Source organism: Macaca thibetana, chromosome 3, assembly GCF_024542745.1.
Source record: "Macaca thibetana thibetana isolate TM-01 chromosome 3, ASM2454274v1, whole genome shotgun sequence".
NCBI lineage: Eukaryota > Metazoa > Chordata > Mammalia > Primates > Cercopithecidae > Macaca > Macaca thibetana.
The window spans coordinates 90,886,449-90,907,852 of record NC_065580.1 but is presented as its reverse complement, the minus strand read 5'-3'; the positions used below and the strand labels follow the sequence as shown (position 1 = coordinate 90,907,852).

General features: G+C 38.6%; 1 protein-coding gene across 1 annotated transcript in view; it reads right to left on the bottom strand.

Moving 5' to 3' along the window:
• Positions 1-21,404, bottom strand: part of ITGB8 (integrin subunit beta 8) — an 86,083-nt gene that overhangs the window by 63,025 nt on the left and 1,654 nt on the right. The window lies entirely within an intron of this gene.

Below are 21,404 nucleotides of genomic sequence, written 5' to 3'. Positions count from 1 at the left end.
ACCAAATTCACTTACTTTTCCTTATTGCACAGATCTAAACCTAATTTGAATTCATCAAATGTTCCTTGTACCTCCAAAGGTGAGTATCCCCTGACTGAGCAGAATTTTCTTGTAATGCGTTAGGAAACAGCACTAATATCTTTGGTTCTCAATAGATAGGTTTTTAAGGTTTTTATTATATGCAATCTTTATGTTTCAGGAACAAATTTCAACTTCTCCTGTTACATAGTGAGTAATTTGTGTGATTATAACAGGGCTTTATGCTAGCATAAAGATTTTTGGAGAGCAAAAGAAAAACAAACAAACATGTTCAACCTTGGGCAGGTTAAGAAATGTTAGGGCAATGCAATGCATTCCATTAGTCTGCCCTGCCCTGGTTAGGGCAATCCCAGCATGAGTCAGAGCTTAAAGTGGTCTGGGATGGCATAAATCAAAACTCTAGGTCATGAGGGAATTTACAAGAAGAACCATTGTGAAGCCACTAATGACATCCTTCTTGAAATGGGCCATCACAAGAAGCCCAGTCAGATGGGATCATATCAGATCGTTTGATTATGATTCATTTATGCCCATCATAATCAACTTCGCACTGAAAAAGCTCTGATTGCTGCACACTTTGGGTGACTATATAATTTATGATCTACACGAGACACTTTTTAACTTGAAAGGGGCACTGTTAATTGTACCGGTGCAAGATGTTAAACTGAAACTCCTCAGGAAAGCTGAAGTCTAAGGTCACTCTAAACACAGAGTATTCCTTTGTTGTTCAATGAGAAATCAAAACAATAGACAAGGCAATTCATGATGAGTTTACAGGAAATGTGAAAGGAGAAAGAGAACACCATAGTTAAAGATGCACTCTCTCAACGTAAAGGTAGACTTGAAGCTGGTTTTGAAGGATAGGTGAAATGCAGAAATCTGGTTAATAGCTGTTTGATTATCTTCAGATTATGCCTTCTGTACATCTTTACATGTATATTTGATGTGGAAAGAAGATGACAAAGCATAAGGAAGATTTGTCATTTGTGTTTGAAACTGATTTTGCAGTCCATATTGTTTCCTAGGCAAGGCAGTTTCTCTTGGCAGCCAAATGGTCACTCAACATACAAGAAGAGTAATTCTTGAAGAGGAATAAATTCAGTTTTGCAGTTGCTCATTTAGCTGAATACTTCAATTTGTCTTCTGACACTCACCTGCTGGGAATTTTCAGGAATGGCAGAAACAGGAAGAAAGATGGGATCAAAACCATATCATCTATCTGTATAGCTTTTCCTACATTAGACTTGGAACTTGAAAAAAGGATCAAAGTCTCAAGATTCAAGGAGGGCCCCCAAGGCCCCTCAGTGGCAAATTCTGGTTAAAGCTGCATTTGTCTAACTTGGAAAAGCAATTATTAGTCATGTGCTTTGTGTCTTGTTTTCACTGGAAATTTTCCATACATTCCAACTGTCCTGTTTATGAGGCACACTCCCTTTCTATAAAAGCCAAAATATTCACCGGTTTCCCACTCTGTTCCTCTAAATAATGTTTTCAGTCTAACACACTAGAGTTTCAGGGGTTCGTCCTATTTTCATTTTCACTTGGCAGGTATTTCACTTGGCAGGTATGGGTTTCCTTTCTCCAACTAAAAAAAAAAAAGCACTCTGCTATTCATGTCCAAACTTCAAATGACATGATTAAGGTGTTTTAAAAAAATGCCCAAGGATATTAGGAATACATTTTCTACAATGTATCTTTTAAACTTAAAGTCATATTGCAGGTGTGAACTTGATTAGGGTAGCAAAGCAACACTCTATATTGTAAGAAATTTAGTGCTAAGTAAAAAACATATACTGGTAAATTAGAATCCAACATGAATTTTAGGTCACTTAGGATTTGGTTTTCCTGTAATCACATTTCAAAATTCAAGAATGTATTTAATATGTTTTGACTCTGCACTTGAAAATTAAATCTATATATACAGTACAATAAAATTAGAGAAAATTTAAAAAAACAAGTATCTGTGTATTACACTGTGTTGGCCCTATGCCAAGCACTTTATATAAATGATCTACTTGAAGCTTCATAAAGTTCCCATGAGGAAAGTTCTGCTATGCCCATTTTACAGATGGAAAACTACAGCTTAGAGAGGCTGTCTCACCTAAAGTCACCGAAGTGGTAAATACAGAGATCAAGTTTGAACCCAGTACTGATGACAGAACCTTTTCTTGTAAACACTGTCTTAGGTAGAATAGAGAATAACATAAAAAAGAGAATTTTCCCAAAGCATGACTGAAAACCCCTGGCTAATTAGTACTATTATTAGTTCTTAAGTGATGAGTCAACAGTAATCTCCAGTACCTCCAGATAATTCTTTAATATAAGTAGTATGTCATTACTTTTCTTATCATCGGTGCTAAGGTAATCCTATTTTCCCGCTCTAAAGATAAGAATGTTAGATTCTCCCTAGTAAGATTATTTTCCATCCTTGGAGTCAGAGACTCTCCTAAATACTTTGGTACCCTTTTCAAAATTCATTTTTTTTCTATGCACAGGGAAACTGAGTTTTAGCATGAAAAAGCCCCAGCCTGAACACCTCACTGAAAGCATAAAGCAGATTGGCTGGCACTTGTTCAGCAGAGGGGAGAGCTGTCCTTTTACAACCATGTTTCCCCAGGCTCTTGCCAGGGGACAGCTCTGAGCTGCATGCTAATTAGGCAGTAGCATAGGAAGTGGTGTTCGCAGTCGCTGTTTCCATTTGTGAATTTCTAGCTCTGTCTTGAAAGCCAAATCTGAAACAGAGGAGAAGGCAACTTGTTCTTCTCCTAACCCTGCCTATTCGCTGGCCTCCGCTTCATAAACTAACTTTGCTGAAGCTTTGCTTCCTCGTTGATGATGTAGGAAAAATGTTCCCCTCGTTATGTGCTGTGTTCCTCCACTGAGCTGTGAAAACATTTTGAAAAGTAGAGTGCAACTTACAGTGACATGATTGGCGGAGAACATTTGCTTTATAGTATGTACAGTTCTGTGAGTTTATGGGACTGTCTTAAGATACAATTTATAATAGGAAAGATTTATTTTAAAAGTCACCAAAGACCGGGCACGGTGGCTCACGCCTGTAATCCCAGCACTTTGGGAGGCCGAGGCGGGCAGATTACCTGAGGTGAGGAGTTCAAGACCAGCCTGACCAACATGGCGAAACCCTGTCTCTACTAAAAATACAAAAATTAGCCGGGCATCGTGGCGGGCACCTGTAATCTCAGCTACTCAGGAGGCTGAGGCAGGAGAATCATTTGAACCTGGGAGGCAGAGGTTGCAGTGATCTGAGATCACGCCATTGAACTCTAGCCTGGGCGACAAGAGTGAAACTCCATCTCAAAACAACAGCAACAACAACAACAACAACTTCAATAAAGGGAATTGTTTTTGTTTTTGCTTTTTAAAAAAGGGCCACCAAAATCCCTATACATTAGATAAAACAGTTGCCCAATAATGCACACTGATTATTCCCTGTTTTATGTTTTGGCACTGTCAGTAAAGAGGCATGAGCAAAACTTTAGTGGGTGGAAGGGTTCTGTATGTTGACGGTAGTGGTACATAGCTGCAGAGGTCTATACATCTGGCAAAACTCATCCACTGACATTTTAAATAAATGCAGTTTATTGATGTAAATTATATCAATAAAGTTTATTTACAATTATCACTGTAAATTAACTTAGATGGATTATTTGTTAGATAAAAGACAGCCAGTGCACAGTAAAGGAATATTTCTTTCTTTCCTGCCAGTATGTAGCAAAACATTAAACTACAGTATATGATTTTTAGAAAAAAAGCCAGTGACAGCTTATGTTTTTATTTTGTTGTTGTTGTTGTTGATTACAGATTAGATAGTGGTTAATTAAAATTGTTTATCCCTATACGGCATATATGGCATTTGATTTACATATCCTCTTATATTCAGATTAATTTATTTTAATGCTTCTTCATATGGATTGAACTTGTTTGTGAGATAATAAAAAAATCTTTTCAAATTCAAAACTTATTTGTTATATTCTGCTTGCAATTTCTTGCCAACTGTCGGCAGCCTAAGAAATTTAACGGAGTAGGTAGTGATACCAATGTAAGATTAAGTATCCTGGTAATTAGTACTGTTAGGTTGGTGCTAAAGTAACTGCGATTTTGGCCATTGAAAGTAATGTCAAAAACCGCAATTACTTTAGCACCAAGCTAATATTATGATCAATAGTAATACTAATATAGCTTGAACTACACATCAATATTACACTTTATATCCTGTTCTCTAAAGTAAATTCTCTTCTATCCTCAGTGCCAAATGTGACTCTAAATATTTGTCTTTTCTAAAATTCATTTTATTTTGGAGACTCAGACAAAAAGGAACTCTGAATTATCATAAAATATGTTAACTGTATCTTATAGGATAGATAATCTTCCATAGTACTTTAATATCTTATAATTTTCAATTAACATTTGTTCAGTTTAATATCATTGGTAGAAATTTGAAAACATATAGCAGAGTAGAAGTGATAAATTCAGAAAATTTAATATTGATACTGTATTATGAACCATAGTCCATATTGTCCTATAAAATTCTTATTCCATATTCTCCATATTTCCCCAAATGGTCCAGCTACTGTTTCTCCTTCATCAAAAGTCAGCTTTATGCAGAGTTCATCATTCCTTGGGGAAGTGTTCAAACAGTGCTTTGGAAATATATTCTCCTTGTTCCCACTGGCTACTTGTGAGATTCTCCCCAACTTCCATCTTGTAACACTTATCAATCTCTATTATTTCAAAGGTCACAGCTCTTATTTTTATGCTCCCCCATCTTTGTTATCAGCACTAGAAACACCTAAATTTACAATGTATTCATCACCTTGCTCAAGGTTTTTCTGTCTTACCCAAGACACCCCCCACACCTCACTACCTCCACCATGGACAGAGCCATTAGGACTCTCTGGGGCCACAAGCTGCAGCAGGAAATTCTCATGAGCTATAGAGGAGCCACTGGATAACGGAACCATGAATGAGTTCTTAGGTATGAAAAACCAAAGAGAAGCAGAATAAATAACAAATTCAAGAGGAGCCAGAGGAGGAGACAGAAAGCAGGCTACTGGTTCAGGAACTCTAAAACATGGAGTTGAAAGTGAACAGGAGGTCAGACACAAATGGGATGATGCATCCTAAGCAATATTTGCTTATCTGAGGCTGCCTTATGGGACACTGCCAGAAGCCTATTAAGAATTGGGTTCCCTCCAAATTTCTTTCTCACCTCATCTAGTTCCTAGACCCTGCTTTCATTAATTTCTTGTTGACTTTCCATCATATGTTTTCACTTTTACTGTTCTAATTCTTTCTCATGAAATCCATAAGAACTCATACCAAGTCCTCTCATTTAAGATATGACCCTAACTTTACCTTTGTATTATCAAGAAAATCTAAATAATATTCCTTCTTCTCAAGTCAAAATTGTCTTTGTTCTCTTATTAGAAAAATCTCTCTCCTCATTACCAAGATCATTTCCTCTAGCTCTCTAGTTAATAGATCACTCAAAGGCAAATAATAATTCTTAATTACATTTAGCAACTAGCACTCAGCAATGTTTAAATTTCCTCTGTCTTTCAACAGTAAGTGGGCACTCTATCACTTCTCTCATTCTCAAGCAACTCTCAAGACTGTTATGTCTTTGGCTATGTTCACATTGCTCACTCAACTCTACAGCCTGATGACTCTATGAACTAACAGATTCCAAGCCTCACTTCCTTGAACATGACCACCAAATTGGTACCTTCAGTTCCAAACTCTCACCCAAGCTTCTGTCTTGAACTTTCAACTATCTGCAGGGCAACCCACCCAGATTCCTGCCACAACTTCAAAATCTTCGAATCTCAAACATTATGTTCCTCTTCCTGACTTGAATGATCTGTTCCATTAATTACATTATTTTCCCATCTATTCTGATTTAAATCTTTGTGGTCAACCTTGACTCCTCTCTATACCACAGCCTCAACAACCTGTCAGTCACCAAGACTTTTTGCTTTTACTTTAGTGTCTTTAGTATTTATTGCTCCCTCTTTTCATTCCCATGGATCCATCCTAGTTGAGGCCCTCCTTATTGATCATTTGCTTTAATGTAACAATGTTCTCAGAGTCTCTTACAAACACCATTTACCACTAAAAATCACTAAATACATTGCCAGTTTCTTTCACTGATACAGTGTGATCACGTTACTACCCTACTAAACAATCAAATCAAAATAAAACAAAACAAAACGCCTGGAATTATTTCCACCACATGAGTACTCAAATGTCTCAGTCCATTCAGGATGCTATAACAAAATACCTTAGACTGGATAATTTACAGACAGCAGAATTTATTTCTCACAGTTTTGGAATCTGGCAAGACCAAGACAAAGGCAGCAACAGATGGGGTGGTATGGTGAGGGTGCCTTCCTCATAGGTGTCACCTTCTTGCTGTGTCTTCATATGGCAGAAGGGACAGACGAGTTCCCACAGGCCTTTTTCATAAGTGCACTAATACAATTCACCAGGGATCTATCTTCATGACCAAGTCATTTCCCAAAGGCCCCGTCTTTAATGTCATTACATTGATGATTACATTTCAATACATGAATTTTGGAGAAGCAAAAACGTTTAGACCACAGCATAAAGTTCTAACAAATCTACCTGCCATTAACTCCAAGGTGCTCTCTTTTGCTTTTCCCCTAATGCCCTATGTCATGGTCAATGTACATACCTTCTCTCTGCCTGCAGCGCCCCCTTCAGGTATAATCCTCAGGTGTTGTATATTTCTTAGGTAATCACTTTAATCATCTGGAGTCAAGAGTGTCTCAAGACGCCCAAAAAAAGTCCATGTTGCTTTCGACAGGAGATGGGGTGGAGTGAATGCCTCACATCAAAACTAAGTCAGGCTTCCTTAGACCTTGTCTTTTCCTTCCATAAGAATCAAGAGCAAATCTCAGAACCTCCCCTTGCCCCTCAACCACTCACAGTATCATCACCACTATCTACCTTGAGATCCCAAAGACTAATCTCACTTATCCATGTTTATTGCACCAGTTTCTACAAGAAGCCCAAGACTCCCAGATTCACCCTCATTCCCGCAACACATTCTAATCCCTAGAAGGCTCTGCACAATCCCTCTTTTCTCCTTATCTCCTACTCCTTTACAACTCCAGAAACCCATCCCCTGTGCCCTCTGAAATTCACAGTCCATTTCCAGAAGGAATGCCCATATCCCAGTCCCTTATCTGAATGTCCCCTTTACCATCTTGCTTGAACAGAAACCTGGCTCTCCCCTGAGAACTCGTCTTCCCCTGACCACAAGAGTAATGGCTGGTGTTTCTCCCAGAATCCAAATATCCTTGAGCTTGGAGATGTGTAAGCGTCTTCTTGAGTCCTCACTGCTATTCACAGGCACTTCTTTCTCTCTATCCCCTAGTCATCCCACCCTGAGCTTTGACACTTGCAGCTTACATTATATCACCCACTATCCTGAATTGTTGCAGGCATTCACTGACATTTACCAACCACAGGGAGATGCTGTCTCATTTTTGGAAAATGTTGCCTCCTTGCTTGCTATAATTTTCTCCAACAGTACTCCTATGTCAATTCCTGACAATTTTTGTATATACACACATCATCTTTGCAATACAAGATGCATCAGCTCCTTATTCTCTTCTCCTCCAATTATTTTGTCCTCCACCCTGATTTGGCTACTTTGCTTCCATGTTAAGAACTTTAGACCTTGTAATTACCAGTAACTGCAACTTCTCTACAATTCCAGTTTCACATAACACCCTGTCTGACCACCACCTCTTGTCTTACAAGCTAATTCACTCTGCCTAGGCTCCAGATACCAAAAATCTGCCACTACCAGTCCTTCAATCCTCCCACACATTAAAAATATCTCACATTGTTTCATAGCCTCTCATTTCTCTACCCTTTCTCCAGTTACTCACAAGGCTAACTCTCTTACTGCCTTGAGGGCTTGGCTCAAACAGTGGTCTTTTTTTAATGAGGCCTACCTCATCTAATCTACTTGAAATGGCAACTCTGTCCTCCCCCAACCCTGCTCCACTTTTTCCCATAGTATTTACCACCTTTGAACATACTAGATAATTATGTATAACTACATTTTAAAAAATATTTTGTCCGTCCTCCCCCAAAATATAAGACTTATGAGAACAAGAACTTTTGTCCTTTAGTTTCATAATGTTTTCATACTTTGAATGGTACTTGCCATACACTTGTTGAAAAATATTTATTAAATAATGAGCACATATTCAATTTTAGCTAAAATTAAAGAATTTATTGGATTATAATGTCAATATCCTACTAGAAAGTTATATATTATTGAGGCAGATGATATATTGTTCATATTTCCCTCCCTGAGGCCCTGGGACTTGGCTCAGATAGCACCTTCTCGGTGAGACCTTCCCTAATTATCCTACTTAAGATCATACCTCCATCTCCAGTACTCTTGACTACCCATCTGGGTTTCTTTCTCTCTACAGAAGGTGCTAGATACTTAGTGCTGTCTGGTGTGCTACACATTCTATTTCTTTAATATGTCAAATGTCTGTTTCTCTAAATTAGAACAAAAGCTCCATGAGAGCAGATCTTTTTGTTTGGTTCTCTGCCATATCCCTGAGGCTTAGAGCAATACCAGGCACAGTGTAAGAGCTCAGTAGGTATTCACTGAAGGAGAGGATGAATGGGTGTCTCCCCTGCCTTGCCCAAAACATCCTATGTGCTCTCTCTTTCTTTCTGTTTACTTCTGTGACATTCGGGTAACTTCCTTCCGATGTTGTCCCTTCTCTTGGTCAACTCTGGAGCTCAGCTCAGGGTGCGTCTCCCTGGGGAAGCTTTGTCCTCCTACTGCACTTGCTCCTCTGGCCATTCTGCACTGCTCTCTGCACACACACAAAGCACTATTGTTTCCCACAGGTTGTCCCTGAATTTTGCCATTGTGATATCCTCACTCTACTCATTTAAAAAATTAATACTGGCACTTCTGTTTTTCCTGTCTTTACACACACATTTAAAAGTTTCTTCTAATAGCTAAAAACAATGCAAATAATTATATGTACCATTGGAGACACAGTATGGATTTTGCTTTGTGCTGATGCGTTTTAAGACCATCTCGCAAAATACACTATGCCTAGAAAAGGTGGACCATATGTATTATAAAATCTAAATAGCTGGAACCTTCAATTAATCAGGGGACTAGATTTTAATTCCCTCCTAAAAAATGAGAAAAACTGAAACTAAGTATTAATCTTTAGAAAAGACTGCAATGTTCTGTCTTGCATCAGAACACATTTGACCTATTTCCTGTCTGAATCAGAAGCCTAAAGCTCTACAGCACTAATGGCCCAAACCACCCACCTCTGCCCCACAGCACCATCTCGTATTGTATGCCCACACAGCTCCTCAGGCTCAGCCACCCCATCTCCTTGACACCTTACTTCCTCTCTGTCCCCATAGCAACTAGTCCAATGTGAAATGCACTGAGCAGGTGCTCAAGCAATGAATTCATTTATTGATTAAATGGTAATGGTGAAAATTTGCAAATCTGATCAAAGGATAACTGCAAGGCTTTTTTCAAATATCAAAGAACGTTTAAATGATGGACTTACCAAGAAAGGAAAATGTACACACACTTGTTGAAAAGATGTTCAAAGGCAAGAGTCAGAATATAAATGGCCATAGAATTTAACTACTTAAAACATCACCTTTCATAGGCACTCTAGGTGACCAAGATTTTCCCATAACGAATTTTTACCTGCTCATAGGTAGCTGTGTTAGTATTATCAAAAGCTACTTGATTAGAGGAAGAGAATGGGCCAAGATTTAGTCAAAAGAGAAAGGACATTATCATCTGGGAGTGGAGAGCAGAAAACTCCTCTTCTTAAGGAATTTTGAGGTAGTAATTTTGATGGCTTCTCCATCCCTGAATTTTTTTGTTATTATTTAATACTTGCAATTAAGTCATGGCATTGTGCAGTGTTTTAGGGATAGGGCACCTGCATATGTTCCTGTTGTAGAATAACAGCACAACCTGACATAAGACAGAACTTAACAGCAGTGCTCTCAAATGGAACAGGCAGGGTGCAGCAGGCAGCAGATAACAGGACGATGTCACCTCAAGGGAGAGTGGGAGGGCCAGAGAAAACTTCCTTAAGGAATTTCCCGGGCCATTTTATTACATGATTGCATCTTTATTCTGTCTGGTTCCCAAATATACGTCATCTGTTAAAAACCACACAGTATTGTTAGGTTACTACTGAGAGTCAGCCCAGGCAGCCAGATCCATAAAAACTGGCCAAACGGCAGCAAACCTGTTCAAAGACATGAAATTATCTGCCAATATCCAACTTCCTAGGTCTAAACTTTGATGTCTGAGCCCCTCTGTTTCCTACTTAGCTTTCCCTTGGACCTCAGATTTCTTTTGTCTTCTAACACTTAATACCTTTCAGGTTCAACGCTGCCATATCTACTAAGACCCACAAGCTGCCTTTCAAAATGTACAACCAATTTATATTTGAATGGGAAATACAGGAGCTACACCCTCACCATGACTGAGGGAATAGGATGTCTCTTCACCTTGTCAGACCCACATTGCATATCCATTGATTATGCAGAGACAGCTAAGTTAATCTGTTTCTTCTGGCCTGGAAGGCTCTGCACTATTCCCAAACAAATGACAACCAAACTCCAAACTTTGTATTTCTAGGTTTCTGTGATCTCACATGCAGTGTGAGTATCTGTGGCCATTGATTCCTTGGCTCCTGAACAACCCTAAAGAGCCCGGATTCCCACCACCTTTCACTTTTGCACACCAACAACTCAGAAAAAAAATTTTTAAAAATGAATGAAAAATCTTTTACCAAATGTGCCATGGGTATAGAAGTTGTTGGTAAAGCCCTCTCAGATTCTGTAATTTCCAGTCAGTCTCCCAGTGTTTGTGTGGTACCTCTTGTGATCTTTTGGATGGAAGAGTCTACTGTATATCTAGGCAACATCCAACAACCTGGTCTCGTGTAACCAACTCATTTAGACCATCCTGGACCACTTACTGTACAGCATCCTCAGAGGCCTAGAAAGGTGCGTTTGCCCTTTTAAGGGTAATGTTTTTGGGAATCCAAATTCCGCCTAGGAAATTCATGTATAAGAGTGCCACTAGGCTGGAGAGGTAAGCTCCAAAACATTGAGGTAATTCAATATTTCTTTGGACTTTCAGGGTATTTAGTTCCTTGATTGTCAATGAAGAGCCCTAACAAAGATCCTCAAGTGGACTGACCAGTTAGTGGGTCCTCTGACACTAGGGTAGCTTTGTATTGTACAACTTGGAGGCCAATTCTGGCGTCCTCTGGAGCTTGATGTTCTTTTGTATCATGCTAGAAGCATTTAGTTTGTTCAAAGGTCCAAGAATACTTTGGTTCTGCATGTGGGCTTTTTTTTTTTTCTTAAGATTAATCCCAAAGGAATTGAAAATTATGCAGTATAGGAGAAAATATCATATACCATCTGGGCAGTCTTTGAGAAGTTTGCCCTGTGAGAAGGAGGAGTGTAACATCCAGTGATCGTTCTGGCTGACCCAACATTTCTACCCCCCCAGTAGAAAGCAGTCAGAAGTAACATATCTTTTTATTTTTAGCTCAAACATATCCCTAGGAGGCAGAATTTGTCCAAAAAGCCCTGATGTCTGACTTCATAATGCCCAAAAGTCAATCTCTGCCCAGACAAGTCTATAACCAGATAATCCATCCTCAAGCAACAGTGAGTTCTGGCATCAGTGCTATGCTGACCCCCAAGTAGCCAACTGTCGACCCCAGACAGCCCTAGAAGGGTGGTCTAGGCCCAATCTCCAGCTGGCTATGCTGTCTTAAGTGGGCCACAGGCACGTGCTGAAGATCCCCCTTCCCTTCTGCCATGTGATCACAATCCCATCAGATGTTACAAAGTATCATGTGGCCTTGGACACCTTCTTCACAAGGCATCAAACATGCTATATCTTCTAAACTAAAGACTGGTAGTAATGCCATTTAGTTCTCATATTTTCAGTATCAACCTGAGGTCAGGCTCTCTGATTATATACATTGGCCCTCACCTTAGGGCCCTTGTTCTAGCTGGTAGTGACTGACACGCTCAACAAAAGGGACCTTTTTAACCAAAACCAAGGATGCCTGAAAGTGACTCCCTTCTTCAATGTTTCTTTTCTTTTCTCAGTGCTGCCACTGTCCAGATGAATTTTCTTGGAAATTGGGCCCCATCTGTCATTTCTAGAGCATTTTATTTTGTACTTCATGATCCACTTGTCTTCAATTCCCCATAAAAATCCAAACCAAATGCACAAAAAGACAATGGAGCAATACCTTGGGAGGTATGGTTTGTACTAAGAAAGAGACCAGCCACTCATTTTGCTGCCAACAATACAGTTCAGATACAATAGTGTCTTTGTTTCCAACTAGAACAGCCAGTTCTACAGCAAGTCCTGGCTACCCCAAAACTTCTTTGCATCCTTTGTTCTATTGCAGTCAATGAATACCTTACATGACTAAGCCTACCCAGCCTGGCCTCTTTGCACCTCTCCAGCAGGCAATTAGAGAAGACATTCCCTATTTGATACTCCTTAATATAAATCCTGTCAATCCAGTCCTTGTAGAATTTTGAATTTTCCTTTTAATTATTTTCTTTGTTTGACCTCATAATATTCTAATGATCCTTTAAAGCATAGTGGTAATCCCTCATTCCATAACGATGAAGCTTTTCACGCAGCCCCCTTCCCTACCTAGTACCTGTAACGGTTAGTAAGAAATTATCCTAAATATATGGTCCTTACTAAAATCAGAAAAAAAAAAAAATGCCTTTACCTGGGAAGCTGTTTGTTGTTCAATTCCAAGGAAAGAACCCTTGTACCACATGTACACATGAAACAGCAGTACTTTTAACTGTGGCTTCATTTACTATTGGCAGATCTTGAAATATCAACCCGTTTTATCCTAAAAGGAAGTTGAGTCCAAAACCATGGAAAACACCAAAACATTCCCGGCCCAAATCCACCGCACATCTCACATACCTAATAAGATATATTTGGTACAATTTTTCAGAGCTGGAATATTTTTAGCTTTTCATCCTCCTGTCTTCATCAGCAGTCCTTCTCTCCACTTCCAAACTTGGTCTCTTCCATGAACTTTGACTTGAACTAGCCCTTGACAGCTACTCTGCTTTCTTACCTTGTACTATCACGAGACTGTACAATTTTTGGCAATCCTCTAGAATAAACAAACTATACCAACATTTATCTGGAACAGCAACAGATTCTGTCCTTAACAAATGTAACAGTATTTGTTGATTACAAAAAAAGCAAAACAACAATAAAATACCTGGCAGAGACAGCGCATGCCTAAAACCATTCCAGCAGTGATGGTTGGCTCGTTGATGAGGTCAGCATGAAAGGCCACTTTATAAGACCTTATATGCTGCTTTATAAAATGAACTTTTATATTTTATTTTATTTTATTTTAGACAAAGTCTCACTTTTTCTCTCCTAGGCTGGAGTACAGTGGCGTGATCTCGGCTCACTGCAACCTCGGCCTTCTGGGTTCGGGCGATTCGCCTGCCTCAGCCTCCTGAGTAGCTGGGATTACAGGTGCCCGCCACCATGCCTGGCTAATTTTTGTATTTTTAGTAGAGACGGGGTTTCACCATATTGGCCAGGCTGGTCTCGAACTCCTAACTTCAGGTGATCCACCCACCTTGGTCTCCAAAGTGCTGTTATTACAGGTGTGAGCCACTGCTCTTGGCCTAAAAATGAACATTTAGTACTTTGGATAATAGCACTCAAAATAGAAGCATCTTTAATCATCTTAAAAGTATATATCTGATAAGAACACTTTAACAATGCAATTTTAAGTTGATAATCTTATTTTTGTTTCCTAAACTAATATTGGACTTTTTTCAATAACTGCAGGAAGATAATTTAAATATATCTGTTTAATATTAGTAGCTTCCTAGCAAGAGTTGATCTTAGCACTTTTGTTTAAAGTTGGGTCTGTTTTAATTAAATTATAAAATCCCAATGGAAACCATTCTGACTTTCAATACATTTTTTTGGTGTGTAAATCAAATAATTTACTTACTGTGAAAGATGAGGCCAGGCGCGGTGGCTCAAGCCTGTAATCCCAGCACTTTGGGAGGCCGAGACGGGCGGATCACAAGGTGAGGAGATCGAGACCAGCCTGGCTAATACGGTGAAACCCCGTCTCTACTAAAAAATACAAAAAACTAGCCGGGCGAGGTGGCGGGCGCCTGTAGTCCCAGCTACTCGGGAGGCTGAGGCAGGAGAATGGCGTAGACCCGGGAGGCGGAGTTTGCAGTGAGCTGAGATGCGGCCACTGCACTCCAGCCTGGGCGACAGAGCGAGACTTCGTCTCAAAAAAAAAAAAAAAAAAAAAAAAAGAAAGATGAAATAAGGTCACATTAAGATTGACTTTAAGTTGAAAAATAGTCCTTTTACTCCATGAATGTAGTATGGCACTGCTTTTTCTATATAGTCATTCATTTATAGATATTAAATATCAAATACATGCTAGCTGAATAATTTGACCAAATTAGGTCATTCGCATCAGTAAAATGTTCTTTCCTAAGTTTTTTTTTTGAGATGAAGTCTCGCTCTGTTGCCAGGTTGGAGTACAATGGTGCAATCTCAGCTCACTGCAACCTCTACCTCACGGGTTCAAACAACTCTCCTGCCTCAGCCTCCTGAGTAGGTGGGATTATAGGTGTGCACAACCACACAGCTAATTTTTGTGTTTTTAGTGGAGACAGGGTTTCACCATGTTGGCCAGGCTGGTCTCAAACTCCTGACCTCGTGATCCGCCCGCCTCTGCCTCTAAAAGTGCTGGGATTACAGGTGTGAGCCACTGTGCTCGGCCTTCTAAAATATTTTTTAAAATAATAGTGGGAAATAAGTAAAACTAAATTAACACTATGCATACATTTGACTCTCATTATAACATGATTTGCAAGAGAGTAAAATTTTGTATAATCTGTACACATCTCGAAGATTACCAAAAGGGATTTAGTTACTAAAATATAAAGGCACTTTGACATGAGGTAGTCAAGACTACCAGACTACCTTATGCAATGGTCTCTGGTGCTTTCTTTGTCTCCTCCCAAATAATATTTGTTTGTTTGTTATTTATGTATCTATTTTTGAGATGCAGTCTCGCTCTGTTGCCCAGGCTCTGTTGCCCAGGCTGGAGTGCCGTGGCATGATCTTGGCTCACTGCAACCTCCTGGGATCCAGCAATTCTTGTGCCTCAGTCTGTCAAGAATCTGGGACTACAGGTGCGCACTGCCATGCCCGGCTAATTTTTGTATTTTTAGTAAAGATGGGGTTTCACCATGTTGGCCAGGCTGGTCTCGAACTCCTGACATCAAGTGATCCTCCCACCTCAGCCTCCCAAAGTGATGGGATTACAGGTGTGAGCCACTGCACCCGGCCGCCAGTAATATTTAAACTAGTAGACAAGTCTGCCCCTAACTTTGTCAGGGCCAACAGCAAGAGCACAAATAGCAGTGAGCATAACAGACTAAATATTTAACAGCTACAAACCAGGCAAAGAAACCCACAGGTAAAACAAGTTCTATCTTCCTTCCTTGATAAATATATATGCATAATGACCTGGAAGGCTAGGTCTGAATTTGGAATATTCACCTCCAGATTTCTGATTAGGAACTGGGCAGTGTGTGAAGTGTTGCCTCTCCGGCCATGATCTTCCCCTCTTTTCTCCCACCTCTAGATTTGTTCTGCAGCACAGGTAGCCTGTCGTTTACCTACATGCACACTTCAGCTTGCATGTCCAAGCTCTGTTTACTTCTCCTGTGTCAGTGTCCTTGGCCATCTTCACCTAGGATTTGGCACAGGGGTGACTCAGTTTACCTCCAGATGGCAGGCCATAAAAGTAGCCTGAGGCTGTTTAGGCTAAGAATTCTGGAGATGATCTAGAGGGGGTGACAGACGCTATTTGAGCAAGCCTCATGGACTCCCTGCCCATGGTTGAGGTCATGGTCTGAGGACAGCTAGAGCTGAACCTTCCAAGGTTCAAGGTAGGGACTCCTCTCACCTTTGAAAAGCAATCTATATGTTTATAATTATGATTCAGAATGCTGACTCAAACCACACAGATCAGAATTCTGGGACCATTATTTATTAGTTAAGAGATCTTGAAGAAGTTATTCAATGCCTCTTTAATTAGTTTGCTTACCTATACAATGGGAATAACAGTATATAACTAAGAGGGTTGTAAGCACTAAATAATATATTTTCATATAATGTGTCTAGGAGGGTGCCTGGCCTACAGTAAATAACACACAAAACTTAACTATTGTTATTTTTTAACTCCAGAACTCAGTATAGTGCCTGTCATAAAGGTGTATGTGCTTTAAGAAAGTCTGAATGAATAGTAATTAAAGCAGTTAGAATAGCTTGGGTTTTTTATTAATTTTTAAAGTACTTAGTTGAAAACTACTACAATTCCAGTTTTCATAATCTAAATCAAAATCAATTTTAAAGTTGATACCAAGGGTAAAGAGTTAGGATCACTTTTTATATTTTATTATCAACAATAGAAATAATTGTCACAGAAAGTTTGAAAACAAGACAGACTTTGAAAAATCAGATTAAAGAGTACTAAGTCTCAGCTTTTAATCTTTGCTAATGATTTGCCCAGAAGGTCAAGAGACTGCTTTCTGGTATGGGCTGGGAAAACAGAAACAAGTGTCCTTTATGGTGTAACCCACTTTTAAAAGAAAACTTTATTTCTCTAAGTTCAAATTCTAGTGAGGCTTAGAACTGATTAGGGAGAATTTGCTTAGCTGCCCAATTTTAGATTGCTCACTATTATCCTCAAGTTATCCATGGGGTCATTTACCCCAGATACTTTGTGAAGACCTACTGTGTACCAAGCACTGGACACACAAAAATATAAGCAGCTTCTCCCCTCAAGGAGGTCACACGTGGGTGTGTCCATAGCAACGCTGGGAGGAAGTTGTATGAGGAGCCTGAAGACAATGGGGGAGCTAGGGAAAAGTTCTGAGTAGAAAGGGTGGACAAAGGTTTGAAATGATGAAGACTGCTTAGGAAGCTCATATTATGAAGCATAATTCAGGCTTTCTCTACTACGTTCAAATCCCATCTCTCCTACTTACTAGATAGGTGACATTGGGCAAGTTACTTATCCCCTCTGCTCCTGTTTCTTTGCTTCAAAAATAGGGACCTCTCTCACAGTGTTATTATGAAGACTGGACAAGAAAATGGAGTTTGGTTTTGAATGCGTTAGGGTTTTTGCCTTTAGGCATGTAGTGGAGACGTGGTTCACACAATTGCTGCACCTTCTGGAGATCAGATAACAGGTCAGGATTAGAGATAAATACTCTGGAGGTGTCAGTGTAGAAATGGTATTTAAGACCCAAGACTGGGCCGGGCGTGGTGTCTCACGCCCGTAATCCCAGCACTTTGGGAGGCCGAGGCAGGCAGATCCCGAAGTCAGGAGATCAAGACCATCCTGGCTAACACGGTGAAACCCCGTCTCTACTAAAAATACAAAAAATTAGCCGGGTGTCATGGCGGGCGCCTGCAGTCCCAGCTACTTGGGAGGCTGAGGCAGGAGAATGGCCTGAACCCGGGAGGCGGAGCTTGCAGTGAGCCTTCTCAAGAAAAAAAAAAAAAGAAAAAAAAGACCCAAGACTAGATCAGAGAAGTTCTTAGAAGTGAGTTCTGAACCACTCCTACATTTGGAGGTTAAGAAATGAGGAAGAATCAACATCAGAGGTGGAGAAGGAGCTTAAACCAAGAGAGTGTGGGTCCAAGAAGCCAAAAAAACTATTTTCAAGGAGGGCAAGGTCAACAGTGTCAAGTCACCAACAAATGATACATCAAGCAGGATGGAGATTAAGAATTGGACATCAGATATGGCAATGTGGAGGTTACCCTGATCTTATGAGAGTGGACTGCAGAGGTGATAAAGAAAGCCTGCTCACAATGGATTCAAAGAGAAGATGAGGAGAAGAATCGGAGACAAGAGTTATGGACAACTCTTTCAAGGACTTATAGCAAAAGGAGAGTGAAAAATAAGAGATAAAAAGATTTTGCCACATATATGGATATTGCTTTAAATTATACAGTAGATAGGAGAAAAGCTAATCATGCAAGGATGGGTGGATCCTTAAAACTGAAACTTTATAAGGTGTACCTGCTGTGATTTCATTGGAATAAAACAATTAACATTTCTCTGGGGAAGCAGATTTACTCATGTTGTTTTTCCCTCCTCATACACATGCATATCAAAAAGCTATTATGTATCCATACTTTCTAAATAAAAATATTTTTAATAGAACTATTGAAAAGTAAATGGTTGAAACTGTGTCTTTGCCATTCCTTGTGTCCTTCTCTTCTGCAATTGATCCCTTTAAACATTGTGACCATTCTTGTTGCCCTAAGTTTCAGTTTTTTAAAAAATTCATCTTTAAGATTAGCTACAGTGTGTTCCTCCTCCCATAAAATTTTTATTTACTGAAATATTTTAAAATAAAATGACATGAAAATTTTCTTTCAAAATATTTAGTTGGGAGAAGGGGATGAATTGGGTACTGGTAGGAGCAGAGATGACAGAAGTTGGCTTTGAGTTGATGGTTAGTGAAGCTGGGTGATGAGTATATAGTGGTCCCTTGTACCATTCTCTCTAATTCTGTATGCATTTGAAAATTTCCATTATACCATGTTAAAAACTTTAAAAAATCATAGGGTTAATACCATGTTTAACCAAAAAGAATCCATTAAGTAGTGAGATTTCAGATAATTTGGTAACAAGAGAATAAGTTATTTTGGGGCACAGGAATTTTTCTGGAATTTTCCAAACCATATCAGCTACTTTGCTGTCAGCTTAGAGGGCAAACATGTATGATTTTTAATTTATCAGAAAGTGTCTCCATTGCTTCAAGATGAATTAATTTGGGTGCTTATTATGCAAATAATTTAGAAGGATGAATTTTTTGTTAATTATACCTTGGTTCTTTTAAATATCCAATCACTTTAGGTAAGCATAAAGAATTCTGGGAACACTTATGCTATGCAACGTTTTGAGAGGAAGTAATGCTACGGTCACAGAATAATGTTAATCTAGTTGGTTGTTGTTGAAAAGAATAAATAATTGATAGTTGAATTAACAGAAGGTGAAATTTCATTATAATAATAGTTACCACTTTTTAAAAAGAAACTGTGATATCTGAAATTTGTTACACTTATATTGCTATATAAAAATGTAGGTAATGAAAGTTCTTTATCTTTTAAAATAAGTAAATGTGGAAACAATATTGCTACATTAACTCTTCAAATATTAATCACTAGATATACTTTATGTTTTCTGGTTATTTATTAACCATTTTATAGTGCTATTATTTCTCTAGCTATGGGTAATTTCCACCAGAGATAGTTAAAAAACAAACTGCAATAATTTTTTCTACATCAGAAATCTTTGGATTTGATTAATAACATCTCCCACTGCTCACTATATATTTGTTATTAAAAATAAACGATGTGTTCGAGACCTGTAAACTCTGCTTTAAAAATTAAACTCAAAGTTATGCTGGTCTTATGCAGCTTCTGGTCTCTTTTATATGGCTTTATTGCCCTCAACATTTTCCTCGTGTAAACTACTGAGCAAGGGAACAAGATTTCCTTTGTAACTGATACCTAAATTTCTATTCTGCTTTAAGCATCTAATTTGCATTGTAAAGGCATATAATTTGAGACTTGTAGCTATATCACAAAAGTACAGCAGTTTATGCTGATCTCTAATTTTCTGAGTTATACTGGCTATAATTTACATTTTTTGCATGTTTTTAACTGCCATGCAAATCAGTATACATCAGAAACCTTTGTATATTGACAGAGACTGGGAAAAGGATGCCTTGTTCTGATTTCAGATAAGCATTCCCTTTTCAGGTCTGCAGGTGCAAGGAGGCCCATTCATAATATTTCCTTCAAATCAGTTTTAGACGCTGGGTAGAAATACAATGCTTTTTCACAAGAGCCTGACTAATGTTTATAAGCACAGTTAATGTTTTTTTTAAAATGTACTATAAATAGTAAATTTTAGAGGCAAGTGAGACTTTTTCCTTTGTCTATACATTGGGAACAAAATATACTGTTATAACACAAATTTTGGTCATTTTACTAGTGTGTGTGTGTGTTTGCTAAATCTAGAAAAGGACTTTATTACTTATTGAAACAGGATGAAATTATGCTTAGTGGAAAATTTGTTGCAACAAATGCATGCTTCTTCCATTTAAGAGATAACTGATAATGAATGTTACTTTTTCCTTTGCCTTTTCACTATTTTGAAATCAACAAACAAGCCAAAAAATAACCACAAGATCAAGAGATTTACTCTAATTTCTCCATTTCAGATAACTGAGCAAATCTCCCTGAAACAAATATTAGAAAACTATATATGCAACAATTTACTAAAGACAGCTGGATATTTCCAAATGTTTTTATATATATATATATAGAGAGAGAGAGCCTACTTATAAGGTTATGACTTGGCTGCTTTAATTAGCTTCAGGCAAAAACTTGGCACATCAAAGTATAGGAGTAAATTTTAACCTACAAAACAATTACAACTATTAATTCAACTCTCCTTGAGCCTGAGAGGTCAGAGAAAGGATCTAATATAATTTAAGGACTTGGTGACCAAACAGACAAAAAGTGAAATTAAAAAAAAAAAAAAAAGAAAGTATGACAATAGTCACTGCATTGGCAAAAATAAATGTTGGGTCTATATTGAAAACCATTAAGAACTCATTCTAAACTCATGATTCGTCCTATTACTTAGTTGTATAATTTTCCAACAATCCAATCCGGTATACCACCTTACATTTGATTTTGTCTCATAAATCAAAAGTCCTGAAACACCTTCTCGTGTACTATTTGACTTGAACTTCCCTTTGTGATTTAGAGAAGGCAGGTATTATTAACCTCGTTTTACAGACGAGGACAATGAATTTCATAAAGAGTTAACCTCTCCACATCAAGGTAGCTCTGACATAAATGGTTTGCCTGGACAGAAAGCTGTCAATCCTGGTCCAGAGTTCTTTCTGCTTCTCTGTACCAGAGATGGATCTCTGTGAGGGATCAATTAGATAGTATTTTTTTTAAGCTGAAAGGATGGTGACTTAAAGCATGAATATCCCTCCAGTGTGGGTGATTCATTCAGATTGAGCACTAATGATAGTAGAAACTCGTATGCTGTCCTTTTCTGGACTCAAAAATTGAAGACTACTCCCATTATAACCAACTTATCTACAGCCTCGAG